Raw genomic sequence first — 19,400 nt, 5'->3', positions numbered from 1 at the left:
TGCACCATACACCCTCTTTTTTTGTTTTATCATCATCTCTATATCTCTCGTCAACCAAGGAGCCCTGTTCTTGGTTCCCCTACTTTTCGCCCTTGTTGGAATGTTCCTGACCTGTCCATGAAGCATCCTTTCCTAAAAGGTAATGCATTGTTCGTTACAGCTCTTCCTGCCAAGTCTTTGGTTCTATTTTACCCTGGCTAGATCCCTTCTCATCGCATTGAATTTAGTCCTCTTCTAATCTCGACATTCTCTCTTATTTTGTTCCTTGCTTTTCTGCATTAGTCTAAACCTTATGATACGATGATCACTCTTAACCAAGTGATCCCCCACAGACAGTTGGTTCACTTGGCCCAACTCATTTTCCATCACCAGATCCAGCAATACCCCTTTTCCTAGTTGGGCTGAGAACATATTGATCAAGGAAGTTCTCCTGAATACATTTTAGGAATTCCTCCCCCTTCTTACCCTTCATTCTAAAATTATCAGAATCGACATTTGGGTAATTAAAGTCCCCCAATATCATGACTCTGTGGCTCTTGCACATGTTGTCCAGCTGGATGGGACTGCTCTCATCTGCTTTCATTCTTGGCTATCTAATTGTAGCCAGAGAATCACTTGCAATGGCTTCTCTTCCTGATCCCACACTGTTATCTCCAGTGTCTCCCAAGGATCTATCCTTGGCCCCCTCCTATTTCTCATCAACATGCTGCCCCTCGGCGATATCATCCGAAAGCATAACATTAGTTTTTACATATAAGCTGACGACACTCCGCTCTACCTCACCAACACTTCTCTTGACTCCTCTGTTGCTAAATTATCAGACTGCTTATCTGACATCCAGTGCTGAATGAGCAGAAATTTCCTCCAATTAAAGATTGGAGGAGACTGAAGCCATTGCTTTTTGTCCCTGCTCCAAAGCCCATTCCCTCGCTACTGACGCCATCCCTCTCCCTGGCAACAGTCTGAGATTAAGCCAGTCTATTTGCAACCTTAGTGTCACATTTGACCCTGAGATGAGCTTCCAACCTCCTATTTGTACCATTAAAACTACCTCTTTCCACCTCCGTAACATTGCCCAACTTCGCCCGTTTCAGCTCATCTGCTGCTGAAACCCTCATACATGCCTTTGTTACCTCTAGACTTGACTATTCCAACGCACTCCTGGCTGGTCTCCCATATTCTACTCTCCATAGACTCGAGGTCATCCAAAACTCTGCTGCCCATGTCTTAACTCACACGACGCCCCGATTCGCTATCACCCCTGTGCTCGCTGACCTACATTGGCTCCCAGTCAAGCAACATCTTGATTTTAAAATTCTCATCCTTGTTTTCAAATCCCACCATGGCCTCACCCCTCCCTATGGGATGGATTTTATGAGCCTGCCGCTGATCTCAGTGGCGAGCTCAAAAAAGCCTGTCCATGCGGGCCACATGCCGAAGAGCCACCATGACCAAAAGCATGGTGGCTCATTTAAATAGCCGGGACGGCCCACCCAATCATGTGGAGGGGCGGGCTGTCCATCTCCAACAATGGTGTCAGCTGCCTGTGTGCAGGTGCTGGCACCATTTTAAAAGGTCAGTCAACCCTGCCAGCGTAGTTAAATTTTTAAAGAAAGATCCCTCCGAAAGTAAATAAATAAATTTCTTAAGCCCTTTTCCCACTACCCCAATAACAATTACAATAAATATTTGTCCTTCCCCCACCCCTCCCCCCCCCTCCGCAAAAACACTTACCTTTTACATCTGACCTTCCCCTCCACAAACTGCACAAAGTTTAAGGTTCAACCCTTCCCACCATCCCCTACACCCATTACGCGTATTGGACCCCATCCCCACCCCGTTGTGGTCCCATTGCCCAGCGGCAGAGGGGCCGCCGTGGAGGCTTATCACCGCCGGCAGGATCGGGCCAGCCCCTGCCGGCATCAAGGTCTGCGGCAGGCCTCATCTGGAGCCATCTTCAGGACCACCCCCCCTGCCACGGATCACGACGTCGAGGGTTTCCTAAAATCCAGTTCCATCTCTGTAACCTCCTGCAGCCTCACAATCTTCCAAGATATCTGTGCTTCTCTAATTCTGGCCTCTTGTGCATCCCTGATTTTAATCACTCCATCGTTGGTGGTTATGCCTTCAGCTGCGTAAACCCTAAGCTCTGGAATTCCCTCGCTACATCTTTCCACCTCGCTTTCCTCCTTGAAGACACTCCTCAAAACCTGATTAAGCTTTTCATCATCTGATCTAATATCTCCTTTTGAGGTTCAGTGTCATATTTTGTTTTATAACGCTCCTGTAAAGTGCCTTGGGACATTTCATTATGTTAAAGGCGCCATGTAAATATAAGTGGTTGTTGTTGTTATCCAATTAGTCCCACTCCCCAGTTCTTTTCCCGTAGCCCTGTAAATGTTATCCCTGTACGTATTCATCCAATACCCTTTTGAAAGATACTATTGAATCTGTTTCCACTACCCTTTCAGGCAATGCTTTCCAGATCATAACAATCCACTGCGTAAAACATATTCCTCATGTCTTCTCTGGTCCTTTTGCCAATTACTTTAAATCTGTGTAATTTCCTTATGCCACTGGAAATAGTTTCTCCTAAGTACTCTATCAAAACCCATCACAATTTTGAAAACCTATATCAAATCTCCCCTTAACATTCTCTTCACTAAGGAAATCACAGAACAATCTCAGCTTCTCCAGTCTCTCCGCACAACTGAAGTTTTTCATCCCCTTGTACCATTTAGTGCCTCTGCACCCTCTATAACACCTTGGCATCCTAGGCTGGTTTCTTATTTCCAAGCACTGTTCTTTTAGGACAACGTCCCAGAGATTTGGAGAAAAAAAAGCTGCAATGTTCTCCACATCAGTAAGACAATAAATGAGGATGAAACACGACTAAATTTAGTTTCAATCTATTTATTTATATTCACATAAATTTACATTGTGATGCTAAACGCCTAACAGTAATTTTCCACACGTGATGTTGTATGAAAAATTGGCATTACCAACTCAGCAAAGCTGTTGTTCTCTGTGGACCTAAATGTGCAAAATACAGCAGTTATGCCAAAGATCTTCAGAACTGCAGTCCTAGAATAACTGCTGCTTTGTTTGGCAAATGACAGCTTTATCCATGAGTTATGTAGACTAACATTTTGTGAAATACACAAAAAAATTTACAAACTTTAACAAGAGAAAAGTTGAACAACAGGCTCAAAAATCTCTAAACCAAAGGCTACATAGAATGAAAATGTAAACTAGTTGCAACCCAATTCTCATTATAAAAATGCAAAAGGGAGAATCTGAAGTAAGAATGACATAAAATGCACAAATATCACTGTAGCAAAATGTTAACTAACACTCCCTTCAGTGTGTAGGAATGAACAGACTGCCAAAAACAAGAACAGCTGCAACAGATTAAAATCAGAAGGTAGTTGGGAGATTCCATTGTGAGCCAAGCTAATAGTGAGATGTGTGGTCGGACAGTTATACATTTTTCTGGAGTTACACTTAAAGATATAAATAAGTAGATTAGCTGTTTTGATGAAGGGAGTAAGTAAGGAACTGATATAATGGGTAGGAAATCTTTCCCCTTCAAGAATAATTAATGGAGAATGGTCAGCAAATTTCAGATTTTAGGTGATAACTAAGTTAGTTGGCTCTAAACTGTTACTGGTTATCAGTATTATGTCAGAAAGAAATAGAACCACTAGTTTTAATCATAGACTGGAGATATGGGCAGAATCTTAAGTGCCAACGGGAGGCAGGTTTGGTTGAGCGTGGGGTGTTAAATCCCCTAAACTTGACCTTGAGTCAGGATCCCGACATCACACCGCCCACTTCAGGGTTTGACCTGGATAGGTTGTAGGCGAGCAGGGGAACTCCCATGGAACTGTCAGGTAAGTAACTGTAATGTGCAAATAGATAATTAACTGCTGTTTTAACCTACCATTCTAGTATTAACAACCATCACACGTGTTGCCCGAGCTGTCAGCAACTGACCAGGGTCGATGAAGTGAGTGCACAGTGGGGAGTGCTCCTTCAGTAAAATTGACAGGCTGAGAAGCCTTTGAACAGTGAAACTGAAGAGCTGCAGCCCTGCCTAGGTGAAAGACTGGTGTTCACAGCACTTCTTCTGGAGAGTGTGCTCTTACTGCTTGATAGGTGATTTCCAACTCCTTGGAAGTCAGTTTACCTGTCTTGCACTTCACTCACCTTGAGCTTCAGTTCCCTACTCTCGGCCTTTACCGTGGCACGGGAGCAGCTTATGCTCTTGGATCTCTAATGAGGAACAAAAGAAGCAGTGCCACCAACTCCAACTGTAGCAGGAACAACATCAGCAACAGCTACCTTCTCCTCAGCCACATGTCACTTCACAGGGGATGCACACAGAGATCCAGCTCCAAGGAGATCAGGCCCCAACACATGCTCTACAGATAGAGGATCAATCCTCCCAATATGTGTGAGCACCAATACCTCAGGAGGGTCAGGCTTTCATGGCAGGTCACTGCTGACATTTGCAGCCTCCTGGAACAACACCCCCTTTCCAGTAGAGCAGGTACATACGCACTGCCAGTTGCCATCAAGGTGGCTATCTCTAGAGGCGCGCCTCCAACACCCTGGATCTCTGCCTCTCCCCGAACTTGTGCACTCTCTTCTACAAGGAGAGAAAGCAGAGACCTGTGCTTGTGGGAAATGGAGAGGAGAGAAGGAGGGTGGAGGGTGAGTGAAAGTGCTGGCTGTCCAGAAGGGTATGTGAAGAGGTGTCTGAAGAGAGAGAAATGAGTGGGGCTGCAAGGTGTGTTGTTCGGAGGAGCACTGTGTAGGAGAATGGGAAAGTCACAGTGTGGGGCGTGGCACCTCAAAGTTAAAGAGCCACAGCAAAGCCTGCTTCTTTGACAGACGGGTGCCAACCCACTATCAGCCTTCCTGCCGCATGCAAGTCAGTAGCATTGAAATTCTGCCCACGACGTTTGAAAAGTATTTGTAGCTCGGAAAACATTATTTGGGATGGGAAACTTGAAGGATAGAGATTGCTTTCATAGTGTTATGACCAGGTGAGATAGGGGTTCCCTCTCAGCCTTTGCCTGATCTAACCGTAACAGGGTTTAATTTTAAAAACACCGTGTTTTTAGCTCCCCCTCAGTGAATCCTTGTTCATTGCTTTCCAATTGTAAGGCAAAGAAATCAGACAGGGTTTCCTTAGATTTAAACAAGAAAGGTGGAAGTTTATTAATCTTAAACTCTAATTCGGTTAACGACTACGAATGCGCAACGCGACCACGCTAGCATGGATACGCGATAAACACACGCGCAGATAGAGACAGAAAACGTAGAAGGAATAAAGGGGAAAAGTTTGAGGCAATATCTAGTAGTTACAGTCCTTTGAGTTTGATGTTAAGTCTTTGGTTGCCGCTAAGTCTTGCTGTTCATTGGGGCCCAGTGCACGCTTTAACTTGTTTCGATGTAGGAGTCTTTTCTCTCGAGGTTTACGTGTCTTCAGTGGGTCCAGAGGCTTGTGAGAAAGCGAGAGAGAGAGCCAGCCAGGAGGGAGAGAGAGCTCTCTTGTTCCAGGTTCAGTTGCAATTTGCAGTCTGCCCAAATTGTTCTGTGAGCACAAAAGACTGCTAGATCTTTTAGGGTGTTTGAACTAAGATGGGCTGGATGGGTTTCCTCAACCGTAATTACCTTGTGATTCTGTTATCTCAAATGTGCATGCCACACAGAGTGAGGCCAATAAAGGTGTACATCAGAAAAAGTTACTAATTACTTTCACTGTTGGATGTAATGTTTGATATGGAGGATTTTACTTGGGAAAACAGGACCAAATAAGAAGTGCCACACCTGTAATTAAACTCAACAAAAACAGGCATTTACAGAACACCTAAATATAATGAATAGAGTAATATACGGCACAGAAGGAGGCAATTCGGCCCATCAGGTCCATGCCAGCTTTTCACATGTAGTAAGACATCCTGAGGCATTTCACAGAAGTGAAAAATTAGATGCCAAGCAGAAAAGTTGAGGGGAGGTAACCAAAGGCACAGTCAAAGGGCTAGATTTTGACAAGGGTTTTGAAGGAAGACAGACTGCAGAGGGATTTGGGAAGAGTGTTCTAAAGCATGGCACTAAGGCAGTTGATGGCCTGGTCACTGAGGGAGGTACAAAGGGAGAGGGAAGTGCAATGAAGGCCAGTGTCAGAGGATAGAGGGTTGTTCTGGAGCTGGTCACAGAGGTGGAAGGAGTTGGGGATGGTGGGGGGGGCGGGGGGGGGGGGGGGGTGGTGGGGGCAGGGTTGGAAAAAAAGACCAAGTTATGGAGGAGTTTGTAAATTATGCCAAGGGCTTTGAATTAAGCATCTTAGGGAGCTTGCTCAGGATAAACAGGCATCCTACTGAGCAAACAACAAAAGACAATGGAGGTCAAAATCATTCAGAAATTGCAAACAAAACATGACCATATGGAAATATCTTTGAGAAAAGTGTCACGCTCACGGAGGGGACAGTGATGAAATATGAAATGAACTGGAGGAACTATGAAAAAAAGTAAACTGTTGAACGAAGCTACAAGACAATGGACACTTTGTAACCCAGCAACATGGAGGGAGAGGTCAAGTGATCCCCTACTGTACTGCCAATCAACATTTTTCTCTGTTGAAGACGGGAGCATTATTAACATCTGGAACTGCCTTGAGCAGATACATTGATATATAAAACAGCCCATTCTATCCTAACTATTCCTATCATCAAAAATTGAGCTAGCAAAGGCTTTTGCAAACAGACCGACTCCGAAGCCAAGGCCAAAATAATAGGTGTGAACTAACACCTATTTATCAAAATGGACCTCATTCAGACACCATTATATAACAATGGTCCCCACATCCTGGGACATTGTATGAACACCCCAAGGGACAGTGTCTTGAATCATCTGACTAAAACCAAAACCTGATAGGATTTTACCTTAAAACAAGTAACTACTCTGGGAGAGGGAGACAGAAAGTCATTCCAGCCAGAGAAGCTCTGAAATCGATCCAGTTAAGCAATAAGCCTTGCCAGCACCATCTTTAAACTACCGAGGCAGAGAGATTGCAAGGTGACCTTGAAAACTCCTCATCTGAGAAACTAAACCAGGACTTCCACCACCCACTTCAGACTGATTTTAACCAAAGGAGTCTGCAACACTTCATGAATTCCTAGACAAGGGACATTCAGGCCTGCACTGCTGTTAAAAAATCCTCCCAGAAAACCCAGAAGGTTTAAAAGTGAACTCTTTACAACAATCAAACTCTAATTGCATGCAACTCTCTACCTTTTCTTGTGTGTGTGAATGTGCGTGAATACATGAGTGGGTGAAGTTGCAAACATTTTGGATATTATTTTAATATGTAGTTATCTTTCTTTTTAAACCTACAAGAAAACCTGTTATTTGTCCATTTATTTAACCCTTAAACACTCGGGGACTAAAACACTTTTTAAAACGCTATCTGCAGTCAGTTGAGAGGTGAAAAGTGAAAGCCACCCACACCATTTCTCACCTGTAACAGAAGCCATGCTATATTATACTATTTGCATTATACAGTGAAAACTCATCTACCTTTAAAATGTAATCTTTGTCAATGCAAATGAATATATTGGTCTAAATAATCTGTATTCTGGATAGCACACGGCTATGTATTGCTTTTATTGTCAATTATGTAATGGACAGTGAAGAATACCTGCTATCCAAATAACAGTATCTGAAACTAATAAGGCAAATGAGTAGAAAATTGGTCTTTTATATCCACTCAGGCTTTAACTCTTAGTACTGCACCTTCAGATGCTCGGTAATGGTTAATAATACATTTTCGTAAGATCACAGAGATAGGTCTAATTTCTAATCAATTGTGATGCTCATACATTGCGTATCCTGCCCATATATACAGCAGGTTTTGGCTATCAAAAGGTTTTAAAATTATGTTCGCATCTTACATTTTCCAGTATTTCAAAGGAAATTAGTAGCAGAAACTGTGCTGTAAACATCACAGGGTATATATTTTGATGACAAATGTTACCTTATATTGTTTATTCTTGGGGTTTCGGATACACTTTTGTCCAAATACTATACGAGGGCAAAACTTCAACAAAAATATAATTTCTTCAAACTAAATCAGTGTCTTTAGATAATGATGATATCTCCAAGTATGTCTCACCGAATCAAACTACAAGTACCAAGGATAACCATCTCCCTCCTTTATTTTGGATAAAGTAATAAACTTTTTGTCACCACTTAAGCAAATGTTGGGTCTCGTGAAATGTTGCTAAGCCTTCACCACAACATAAGGTTATTGTAATTTTCATATTTTAATTTCTATCTCTGCTTGTGCCATCAGATTATATGGACACTATCTAACATTTCACAGCATTTCATTCATAAAGCTCACACATCACACCTGTTGAGCTTGATTACAGAATTTCAACAAGTCTTTTCAGTTCCCACAAAACAAAAATCACATAGTTAAATTGGGCAGAATGAACATTTGCCAGCTTGTAGCTAACCAATATTCAGCCTTATTACAAAAGCAAAATACTGTGAATGCTGGAAATCGGAAATAAAAACAGAAGAGGCTGGAAATACTCAGCAAGTCTGGCAGCATCTGAGGAGAGTGAAACAGAGTTAACGTTTCAGGTCTGTGAACATCCCGTTCTGATGAAAGGTCACAGACCTGAAACATTAACTGTGTTTCTCTCTCCATTCAACCTTATTACTCTGTTCAAATCAAGTAATTTGATGGTAAATTGATCTAAATCATAATTCAGTTAGTCTCTTCTACAGTACCTAACCACTTACAACCAATTAAATACCAAGATACCAGATCTATTTCAAGGCTAAACACACAAAAACAGTGGAATCCACTTCCAGTAATCATGTCAGAAGAAGGATAAAATCCTGTCTGCCAAAACCAACCTAGATTAAACCTGCACATCAGTTGTATTGATCTGGTAGATTATTAAGTATTTGATTCTAAGTAGAAGCACTGTCCACAAAACAAAAAAAACTGTTACAAAAATGTTAATAGAAATTAACATTTTAAAATATTATAATGCAAATCAAACTCAGTCATTTAAATGAGCACAATACTGCAGCAAAAAATCTACAGGCCATGCTTCCAGTGGTGATGCTGGGATTACATGTTCCAAGGAAATTTGCAATCGAAGGGGTCGGTTCCCCTGGGTTGTGCATATCTGAGTTTCCTGAGCTTCCACGGTAGCGTAAAAAAAATTGTTTTCTAGAAGTCAGCATTGCAAAAAACTGATTGAATTCATTTCCTTTGGGAGTTTCCATTAATTCTGTTTGTTTGCAGACCTTCAAGGCAGCTCTAAAAAATTAAACTGGTTCTTTTGGTTGCAAGGACACTAATCGGCACGTTTTAAAAGCTTTAGAATGTAATTTTTTCTTAATTTACTCAGAAACGGACGACTGTACCCCAATATGACTAGCAAATTGTTCTGCATGTTTTAAGAGTAATGTTCAGTAATTTCTCAGCTTACTTACAGGTGGTAGATTGACACTGATTAAAAATGGTTATTTTTTTGTGGTAAACCTATTGATAGCTGTATTAATTTAACTGCACTGTTACCACTCAAGGAATTTTTTCAAAGTAAAATTTCTTTTTAAAAAATTATGTTTTAAAATGCTGTCCAATTGCACTGGTTCATGGCAGATTTTGCGTTCAGTGACATGCAAATGAGAGCGAGTGGAAACTCAAGAAAAAAACACTTCTCAAAACTAGTGCAATTTTGAGCACAATTTGCACCCAGATCACCAATTGCGCCCAAAACAGAAACTCTACTTCCCCTACCTTTAACTTAAGTCAGGCTTTCAATTAGTAAGTTCCACATAAATTTTGCTTAAAGCCTTTACATGTTAGTTAAATCCAGAAAGTCACTGATTAACTTCACTCCAATTATCCAAAACTTGGACAGAAGTTTGGGCATTAAAAAGCTGATACTTTTAAAATGCCTTCTTTTCTCTAGCACAACATATGGACTTATCAATATTCTACAGTATGTAGGGTAGAAAATGGCTGTAAGCTTAACCAAGCCATTCGGCAGAGGTCACAAGCAGAAGCAAAATGCTCCCGTTGAGGTCAAAAAGAACGCAGAAGTGTCAGCCAACTTACATCATTGTCACATACACACTGGTAGCCGGTTACAAAACTGACAATAGAAAAGGGCTAGAATAGCATGCTTGTCTACCCTCTCAATCAAAAAATGGTTTGTGATATGGCAGTAACTAAAAGGTGGCAAAGTAACTTTAAAAAAAAGTGAAGAAATACATTGTTTAGGACTCAAATCTATATTTGACCTAACCAAAATTGCTGGAGCTACTACTTTTAAATTCTGCTCAGTCACATTATTTAACGGTACAGAGGCTTACTTCATTACGGTTAGTATTTGTAAGTACATTCAAAAGTAGAGTTCAACAATTTACCAATTTACAATTACACCGTTAAGTAATGAAAAAACACACAACATTCTAATTATTAAACTAGCAATTTGTTCCAAATACATACATCCAACAGCCGAAAATTGTAAAAAGTTCCTTCCAAATGTTCCAGGTGGTTGTACAATCCTCTGGCCCCTGTCCTTGTATGTGTGTGAGTGTTGCTGGAATGACCCACAATGTAACATTCACATTAATATCACTCGGTGGAGGGGTTGGGTGTTGGCTGAGAGCGATCAGTCGGCATTGCCTCAAACAGCTGCTGATAAATGTTACGAGGGCTGGCATGAAATACTGTAGTTATCATCAGTCAGCAAGATGCTCTCATTTCTGGTATGGAGCTTAAGCAATAAGTTCAAAACTGAGCCCAATGCAATCCCACGGCTCTCAGGGATTGAAATACAACTCACTACCAGTACAAAAATACAATTAAGCAATAAGTTTCACATTGACTGATCTAATGTACTACATTGCCAATTCATGTACACATTTCAAGACAAATATTCTTCGAACTGCATATATTTGTGAATATGAAATGATAATTAATGATCATTCATGGGTCAACAGTTGAATCTTCTTTCAAATGCATGAGTACTCAACAAAAGTGGCGACAAGAATTCCTGAGTTTCTTTAATGTTTAGTATAGGGAGCATCTATTGGAATATACCAGGAACATAGGAATTGCTAGACGAGAAAAGATGAATCACCATTTTGTTCATTTTCTACCATCTCGGGAGTTACATGATACAACAAAAATGGAGTTGCTAACTAATTATAGAAATCAATCTCTATCAATTAGACTACAATAGTCCCAGACATGGGAAATACTGGGTCCAAAGTCACCATTCCCTCACAAGCCTGCTGCTCTTAACACTCACCCACTCCACTCACTACACCTAACTTATGTATTTCTTTCGTATGCATGCTCTCACACAAATTGTCTCAATAATATTTATAGAGCACCTATGGTATAAAAGCAATAGCATGAAGTAATCAGACAATCAGACCCTTCACAGAGCTTGCACTGGCAATGCCATTCAATTCACAATTCACAAAAGGTACCCGATAACCCATCCAATCTTGTGCAGCGCCCTACTTCACACAGAAGAAAAATAATGTAAATGTTTTATGTAAGAAAACACACAATGCTGTAACCATATTATCTGAATAGCCACATTTCCAGCCCGATTTAAAAGGTTATATTTGTTGTCAGAGATTTGCATTTTTAAATAACCGGCAAGAAAACAAAATTATAATTCTGGTGCAATTGGTATACTTGCATGAAGAAAGTTTCACTTATGAATATTCTCTTGGGTGTAAGTGGTTCTTATCATTCCTGCAAGTAGTTTGAGTGTGCTACATTCCGAAGTGTGCTCTTATTACCCAGTAACGAATTATACAACAGCGTAATAAATAAAAGATCCCCTTTTGATCTGAGATGGATATCATGATTTTTGCACGTGGCCTCAGAAGTGCTTTTCCAATCTTTTCAAAAGCAGACCCAAACACATGGCAAGACAAGATCAGACACGAATCATTAATCTACTTTACTTCAGACCACAAGGGAACGTATTGAGTATTAATCAAGGCATATTCCACTTACTTAACGCAATCTCACTTTTCTCCCACAAAAATAATAAACCATGGGGTAGATTTTCAATTTACCTGGGTGTAAAGCTGTTGTTGCAGGTCAGCCACACATTATAGAAACTGCCCAATTTTCATTTCTACTGATTTCAATCTAAATGAAAGTTGCGTAGTTTCTGTAACGGACAGCCAATTTACAAAGCCAATTTTATGGCTAAGTGGCGAGTTCAAGGTCTACCTCAATGTGATCTGTCTTTTTCACAAGCTGACTTACTTGTTTTTGGCCATTCCTTTCTAGACAATTTCTAACTACAAAAACTAATCTTTCAATAGAACTGAATATGAGGCAGATGTCCAACAGGCAGCTGGTGCGATACTGCCCAAGGCAATTTCTCGGCAACAGCCTCTTGTTAAAAACATAACTGCCAATGGGACCCTTTCCTCTGTATGTTCTCAACCAAGGGAGGGTTGTGATACTGACTTCCTCCCTGATCTATGACTTGCCAATAGACTGGTCAATAAAACTACTTATCTCTCTCACTGCCACTTCCCCCCCCCCACCCACGCCACCATCCCCCCCCCCCACCCCACCAACCCTGCCCCAACTCTGAAGCAAGTTTTAGAAAGAACATCTGCTGCTACTCTCAAAATGAGAGGGGGTCATTCTGGTTAATGGGGCTGAAATGGTGCAATTGCCCTCATTGCACTAGCTGTGACATTCCTTATGCAGAATTGGCTGACTCTCATACATATCTGTGATAAAAAAAAGCTTTTTTTAAGCCTGTATTAATCCCAAAATTCTTTCCATGAAGAAACCAAAAATCTGTGACGCATTACCTCCCAGGAAAACCCCGTACATTATAAATCTAATGCATTATACATCCTATCATCATCAATCTCCCTGTGGTCTGTTGTCACCTTATATAGTCTGTACTGCTGGTCGCTAGATCTCCACATGTCCTATCAACAGCCATTGTTACTGGTTAGCTCACCTGCTGTGAAAATGCACACCTATTTTAAAAATCAAAACCAACATCTGCAACAAAAGAGCGAAGTGCAGCTTTCAAATGGAACAAAAGTGCTCTGGTGGAACAATCAAAGCTTAAGCAAGCACCTAAGCTAGTAACACAATTTTTGTTTTCACTGATTCAGACTGACTTGTCTTTCAGGTGCACACGGGGCAGGGGGTCGGGTGGGGGCTGAGGAACACTGGGCACTAGTTGTGCAGCAAGGCATAGCTCCAACTCTTTCTTTCTATGCCCTCTTCTAATGTCTGAGCAAATATCCATTGCTATCCTATGTTAAAAAGTACACAAGGTACTCTTGCTTTGAAATTTCAATTTTAAAGAATATCTTTTGCCATAATTGTCACAATGATACAATAATCCTCTATGAATTAATACAAACCTAGAAAAATAGTGTATAAGATAGACCTGTTACATCATATAGTTTTGCAGAAAATATACATCCAGGGGTGACTTTCTATACTTGAAAAGCTTCAACTTACTACAAAGCCTGGTAATTACATGACATAATATAGTGACCATCACTGACCATCACAATGTCCGCTTGGCCGCAATGAAAAAATAAAAGGCATCACAAAGTGAATATTACAAACCAAATTTATAAATGAAATTATGGTATATGGCATACAAGTCAATAATCCCCCTTGTACATTCCTTCAGTGTGTCTTTGCCTGTCCTAGTGCTCCTATTCAGTGTGAGCCCAGTGGTTGCAGCCTGGCTGGTGGAAGGCTGTTGACTTACCGTGGAGGAAACTGCAGACGACCTTGGAGAACGACCTCAAGAAGCTCTGGCTTTAAAGACCCAGCCTGGGACTGCACCATTTCGGCACTGGCAACAGCAGTCTGGGCTGGCTGGCAGGCAGGCAGGCGAGCAGGCAACAGCAAAGAGCATTGGCAGAGTGACAGGATGAATGCTGTCTTCCTAAAAGAGGACAACAGGTTAATGTTCCATGCAACCACTCTCCCAGGATGGAGTCTCAGCAATCCCGGCAACCTGTTGGAGGAAAGATTGCTGGACTGCTGTGAGACACTGCAAGCCTCTTTGCACACTCTGATTCACAGCCATGATGGCAACAGTCTGAGCTTCCACTGCAGCAATCAGGAGTTGGATGGCTGCTGCTTGTGCTGCAGTGTTAATTATGAAATCGGCCATCAAATGCTGCATCATGGCTGGGTCTACAAATGCAACTGTAATCGGTCACCATTTCCATGCTGCAAAGGATGGGCTCCAAGCTCTGTGCCAAATTGGTACTGGACTCCTCTGTGCTCCTTGACACTGACCGGAAGCTTTCTGGCAGTCCTATGAGTGAAGCAAGCATTTCCTTGTGCATACCGTTAAGAAAGTGCTTCCATTTTAAATTTTTTTGTTTAAGGACTTATGTTTTAAAACTGAAAAACATTCCATGGATGTGTTTTTTTTTACCAAGTTCATTGAAAAGAGACTTGAGATGTTGTTTGAAAACAACCTTTGCTGGAAATCATGTGCTTTAAGCTCAATAAACAACAGAAACCTTGGTGACCTGGGGAAGATGTTTAGAGAAGCCACATGTCAAGGTTTATGGAGGTCAAGAGATTGACTTGCTGTTTTCGGTTTGGATTGTTTTCAGTTTAGTTGAGGTGTGAACTGTTTTGAAGACAGTTGGAGATCAACTTGCCAAGGAAAAACCACCCAGCTCACCTCTTTCTCTACCTTTTTGAAGAAACCCTGCAAAAATCTAGGGTGGGAGAGCTAAAATATCTGGTGCTGCATCTTTCTGAGAAGCTGGAAAGTCCTGCCAGATTAATCCTCAACACCGCCTGAAATGAATTGCCTTAGAAAAGATCCCAGTGACCAGTCACCGTAGACCCGGACGCCAGACCAAAAGGGACGACTGGCATCCTTCCCTATCTCCTCTTTTTTCCTGCAAGAATGAGCAAGTATTTGGCCAAAGTATTTGTTTTTTTCCTGTGTGTGTATGTGTGTGTGTGTGTGTGTGTTTGTTGGGAATTTAAAAAGGGATCTGTCATGCAGGTCCCCACCTGCCAGGAATGAGGCACACATTATTTTGCCACATGAACATTAAAACTTAAAATTATTGCGGGCAAGAGGGCCTATCATAAGGAATTGCCAGGCCCCTCGCCAGAAAAACCTATTTTGCAGACTAGCAGCCAGTGTTGGAACAAAGGAACCAGTCCCTGCTTCCCCAATACACTGAAGACCTGGTCAGACCAGTTTAGTCACATGATTAACTGGAGGTTGGAGTTTTTTTGAATTTGAACTTGCCACAGAGTTTTAAAACTCAGGAAGCAGTTTTGCCCCTGGACTGAGAATATCTCTCTCCTGTCTGCTCCCATCTCTTTCTCATGGAATTGAAGACACATGAACCCCAAGAGAGAAAAGTCTCCGACAGTGAACAAGGTTTAAGAAGAATACCAGGCCCCAACGAAAAGCAAGAATTACCTACAAAAGGACTACAGTGAGCTTGAAGCACAGTCACAAGAAACTCTTCTGATATTGCCTCAAACCTCTCTACTTTATTTTTTCTGCTGCTCTTTTCTATCTCTATTTGCATGTGTGTATCGCATATGCATGCTAGCATGGGGCACGGCATGCATTCGTAGGCGTTAACCAAATTAGAGTTTAAGTTTTAATAAATTTCACTTTTCTTCTTTAAACCTATGAAAGCCTGTTTATGCTCATTTCTTTGCCTTATAATCAGAAAGTAGTGAACAAGGATTCACCAAGGGGGAGCTCAAAACACAGTGTGTTTAAAATTAAGTCCTGTTACAAGAAGACCAGGTGAAGGCTAAAAGGGACACCTAGACACCTTTCTCACCTGTTCATAACAGGAACTTTCATGTTTCAATCTGTGTGTTAATGCTTGCTTCGTTACTGGATAAGTCTTGTTGATAATAAACTGATAATTTTGTTGTTTATTAAAGAAACCCGATTGGTGTATTTTATTCTGGGATAAAAGAGTATATGATTGACTGAATCTGTAACTGGGTAAACATTTAAAAAATATATGTTGTCACCTGCGGAGAAGTGGGACTAGAAGATAGGGCACTCCTCCCACCTCGGCTGTAACAATACCCATCAGACTTCTTCTGTAGGATGCCCCATCCAAGTGCTTATCTGAGTCCTCTGCAGCAAACTCATGTGCAACCTGGCCTCTGGCAAGCTGGCATATACAGTATGCTTGCCTCCTACCCTAGCTGTAGGCCACTTGCACCCAGTGTTGCATCACATGCAGAACACCCTTGTATGCTGTCCTCTAAACTATGCCCAGTGTTGGTATCTGCGTTGGTGGCTGCGAGTGTGTTCTTCTTCAGCACTGTCCCTTGCTGTTCCTGTAGTACTTGGCCAGATTTTGCTTCTTGGATATCTGAACAGAAAAAGGCACAAGAGTAAGACTGTGGTCCAGGGAGGTAAGGAAATAGAGTAAGAGATGCATGCTTAATATAGATGCAGCTTGTCAATCAGAAGAGAGTGTGAGATAAAGGAGGACTAGGTATGAGGATACCATCATCTTTGATAATTTCAGCTCTGCTGCTAGCCACGGCCTTAGCAATGGGCATCCCAATAATGGCCAACACAGTCTCCTCCATCGGGATCAGGACATGAGGGCACACCTGTCGCCCTCTGGTTACCTCTTTCCGTCGTGCGCCGCCTTGTCCTGCCAGAGAAAGCGAATGTGTCAATACCATGCAATCTGTTTGGGTGGTTTGGTTGTCATAGTTTAATAGCTGATGGTGAGCTGAATTTAGTGAGCCTGTCGTGGGTCCTGGCAGCAGACTCCAAAATGTGTACGATTCCCCCTAATCACGTGGACGACCACTTTACATAATGGAGGCGCGTGGCCTGGCCAATCACACAGCAGGGGCAGGATGCGAGATGTCGAATACAGTGTTGGATGACTCCAGAGCAGGTGCTGATGCCGTCTTTAAAGTCCTGATTGCATTGCTGCCTTGGACTGATTTGCTGCTAGCTGTTCACAACTGAGACCGGTGTTGGAGAGACTCCTGGACCTCCCCCCTCCCCATCCCCCGAGAAGGATTCTGCAGGATGGCAAAGGCAAGACACAGGGTGGCCACACGGTTTAGTGATGCCTCCCTCAAGATTCTCCTACAGTTTGGAAGGGAAAGGCAGAAGGTCTTCTTCCCCAGTTATGCCAAGAAGAGATCCTCCCACCTGACCAAGCAAGTCAGAATGGAGATCGCAGAGGAGGTCAGCAGCTGTGCAGTCACCCCTCCGGACATGGGTACAGTGCCATAAGACAACATCCTTCATTCTACCAAGGTGACTACTCCATACCCCTCTCCTTTTTAGGGATTACACGTGGCTATGCAGGAGGAAGCAGGACATAGGACGAAGGCACTACAACTGCGCTGGCAGAGCGGTTTAGGCATTACCTGATCCTGACAGATGCATGGCTGCATCTTGGCCACAGGCCACCTTCTTTCACAGCTCACCCCCATTAACTCTCCTGAGCGCGAATGGGAGCATGAGCTATATGTGATACTCGACTAAGAAATGAGGGGCTGTCACTAGCAGAACTGTCATGCTGATCTCTCTGAGAAGTATGACAACATCCCTCTTCCCACTTGCAGGACAAGGCAGCCCATTACAGGAGGGAGACATTGCGGACTGACGGAGGAATACCAGACATCCGTCCTGTCTCGACAGCTGAGGAGGGGGCACTGGAATTAGCAGGGACCCAGGGCGGCCCTCAATAGTGGATGGTGAGACTGCAGTCTCCGCACAAGTGAGTGAGGATTGTCTTCCATCAACACACAGTTCACTTCTGGGAGATCCACATCATGCATGGTTGGCATGATGAGATCTGCACAGCCTAACCCACACATTTGTGTTCTCTTATGCAGGTTGGCATCTGCAGGAAAGCTCAGCAGAAGCAGGACAGCTGTCAACCTCTGAGGAGGAGTACTCAGAGGAAGCACCGTCACATGACTCATCAGTACTTTCCATCAGTACAGATACTTTCACCTCAGTGGGTAACTGCTCAGCTGTAGAATTAGCATCACAAGCTGGCGACAGCACCAAGCACACACCCGAGCAGCTGGCTGAGGCAGAGACAGCTGAGGCCTCTGACAGTCGGAGCCCAGCTCCAGTAGCAGTGATGCCTAAGGAGAGTCCTGCACCTGTGCAGGAAACCCTCAGGCAGCCGAAGGCATCCCAGGCCGAGGGGCCGCCTGATCAACAGCCTGCCTCCTGCCCAGCTGCTGGCGCAGGGCTAACACCTCCTAGAAGCACTCACAAACATATAAAGACAGTGACTTAGACACATTTGGGTGTCCTCAGGTGCTTAAAATATGGTAGCTGCTGCATTATATAAAGTTCTTTTGTGCTTTTGCTACTTCTCCCGGCAGACTTCTTGATGACCCTCAGCACCCACCCTTTCTGATAGCTGACCCTTTCATCTAGCAGTATGGACACCCAACCTTCTCACCGAACAGTTGGACACCTCAGGCAGCCACCCAAAACCAACTCCCTCCCTTGCAGAGCACCCAAGACCATGACCCACCACCCCCCCCACCCCACCTTGCAGAGTGCACAGCACTGTAGGCCTCCACTCCCCCCTTTTCCCCTATGCAGTACTGGGCATGCCTGCCTATCAATCATGGCACGGAAGCCTTGCCTCAGTGCCGCCAGCTTTCAATGGCCGGGAATCCAAAGACACCTGAGGGCTGCCCATTGTCCACTTAATTACAAGCCCCCCACTGAATTGTGAAGAATTCTCATTGTTCTCAGCAATTGAAATTGCATTCCTGTCGCATTAGGGCAGCGAGGCCACCTTGGTGCTTTCCCACCTCTAAGTGAGTCCAGAACCAACGGTGCGACATCAGATTTCAGAGCAGATGCTTCCGACGTGATTCTCTGGACCCCCCCCCCCCCCCCCCATGCCACCATTCCTGCTCCAAATGTCCGCACTAAATTCAGCCCAGCTGTGGTGTGAGACTTGCAGCAGTGCTAAGTATGAGGGTGCAGTGAAGCATATGAATGTTAGTATGAGTCCTGATTGATAGAAATTGTTGGTAGTTGAGTGATAAAGATGTGTTGAATTGTGCAGTGTCTGAGCCGAGCGATGCGGTTGGTTGGATATGGCATTTGAAGATGCATTCAGTGACCTTGATCACACCTGAGGTCATTGAACTTGTTGCGGCACTGCATCCAAGTCCTCAGGGCTTAGCTCCTGCTATTGGCCTCCACGGCTATCCGATCTCACTGCCTTTTCAGATTGTCTCTGGAGAGCCTCTGTGGATTCAGGATATCTCTCCTCCTTTCCACCTGCTCCACCAAGGCCTCCAGTGCAGC

At 43.1% G+C, this 19,400-nt stretch overlaps 1 protein-coding gene across 5 annotated transcripts in view; it reads right to left on the bottom strand.

Annotated features, from left to right (window-relative positions):
- Positions 1-19,400, bottom strand: part of LOC137373907 (spectrin beta chain, non-erythrocytic 1-like) — a 362,769-nt gene that overhangs the window by 292,982 nt on the left and 50,387 nt on the right. For 3 of the 5 annotated variants that reach the window (XM_068039483.1, XM_068039481.1, XM_068039484.1), the window contains exon 1: positions 10,547-10,641. The exons of the other annotated variants lie outside the window; for them this stretch is intronic. The gene's annotated coding sequence lies outside the window, so the exon portion shown is untranslated. Of the gene's footprint in view, positions 1-10,546; positions 10,642-19,400 lie in introns of those variants that run through there. 5 annotated transcript variants of the gene reach the window in all.

Source organism: Heterodontus francisci, chromosome 9 (assembly GCF_036365525.1).
Source record: "Heterodontus francisci isolate sHetFra1 chromosome 9, sHetFra1.hap1, whole genome shotgun sequence".
Lineage (NCBI taxonomy): Eukaryota > Metazoa > Chordata > Chondrichthyes > Heterodontiformes > Heterodontidae > Heterodontus > Heterodontus francisci.
Note: the sequence above shows the minus strand (reverse complement) of the source record. Positions and strands in the feature narration are given on the sequence as shown.